This window comes from Daktulosphaira vitifoliae, unplaced genomic scaffold, assembly GCF_025091365.1.
Source record: "Daktulosphaira vitifoliae isolate Bord-2020 unplaced genomic scaffold, ASM2509136v1 Scaffold_2732, whole genome shotgun sequence".
NCBI classification, from domain to species: Eukaryota; Metazoa; Arthropoda; class Insecta; order Hemiptera; family Phylloxeridae; genus Daktulosphaira; species Daktulosphaira vitifoliae.
Genome location: NW_026102292.1, coordinates 1 through 1,262, shown reverse-complemented (window position 1 = coordinate 1,262; position 1,262 = coordinate 1). Strand labels below are relative to the sequence as shown.

Genomic DNA, 1,262 nt, shown 5'->3' with positions numbered 1-1,262 from the left:
TATATATATATATATGTAATAGTTATCATAAAAAAATAATATTGATCCACATTTTTTTAAATGCTATAGCAACATAAATTTCAAAAATATAACCATTTATACTTGTCCCAACTATGCCACGTCCACACTGCCGCTATCCCACTACCGTTTTTTTTTAGGGTAAATTTAGTGATCAACGATAAATAAACACCCTAAAATTTTAGAAATTTTGATTTCTGTGTAACAATATATTTATATAATATATATTTTATGTAAAAATACTTTTTTAATTTTATTGATTTTTTTTTTTTATTTATTGAAATCATAGGAATGCATTATTATAAAAGTAGTTATCATGTTGGTAGTACTGCTGTCTTCTGAACAACATTCAAATTATTATTTATCAATAATCCAGGGTCGAGAATATTTGACGTTGTCGAGTTTGTGTCACCGGTAGGTTGCGCTAATGTAAAATTACGTTTACTTCGGTGTTTTTAAAATAATAGTCTTATGTTTTAACACTTGTGATTATCCAGATATATAAATAAGTATTCAATGTATTTATATTTAGAAAAAAAATTTTTTTTTAATAAATTATCTCAAATTACAAAAATAATTGATTTGTAAAAGACATAGTGTAACTAATCAAATTACTGCGTAGTTTTTTTTGTCTTTAGTTCTTTTAATACCTCTCTTCTCCAGGTCACCAGTATCGCTTCTCGGCCTATCGGCTAAGATCAAAGTGTAGTATCTGTTCTTATCAGCTTAACATCTGATACACGATTCATTGAATCGTTCAAATGTTAAACTAATTTTTTCACTTCGGTGGAGATATTGGAGCTTGCTCCTACTCCACCACGGGTTGACCCGGTATTGCAGTACCACCGGGAACGGCCCACATAAACATATAATTATTAACGTAAAGCTTTCGCTATGAATATATTCATATAACTCGTTGCGCGCCTTAGTGACATTTCAACTTACCAATATGAAGGCCCAACATGTATGAATACTATATAGATGAAGAGTTGGGATAACGGTTTCTATAAAACTGTGTAAACGTAGTAGCCAGATAAGTCCATGAAGGATTAAATTTCGAGGTTGAAAATTCTAATAGAAATGTAACAAAAGGTAAAGAAAGAACTATGTAAAAAAATAATGTATATAAATCTTGTCGAAATGTACCTTTTGACATATGTATATTGAATACAACTTTATTGCTTCATCTGCAGTACCACTTATAGCTTCAATCTATGTAATATTATATTCTAAATGATAATAAA

The 1,262-nt window shown here is 28.9% G+C and overlaps 1 non-coding gene across 1 annotated transcript; it reads left to right on the top strand.

Moving 5' to 3' along the window:
* The first annotated feature begins 690 nt into the window (after positions 1–690).
* Positions 691–883, top strand: LOC126909979 (U2 spliceosomal RNA). Its single transcript, XR_007705154.1, has one exon. It is a non-coding gene; the product is annotated as a U2 spliceosomal RNA (small nuclear RNA).
* Positions 884–1,262: the final 379 nt, after the last annotated feature.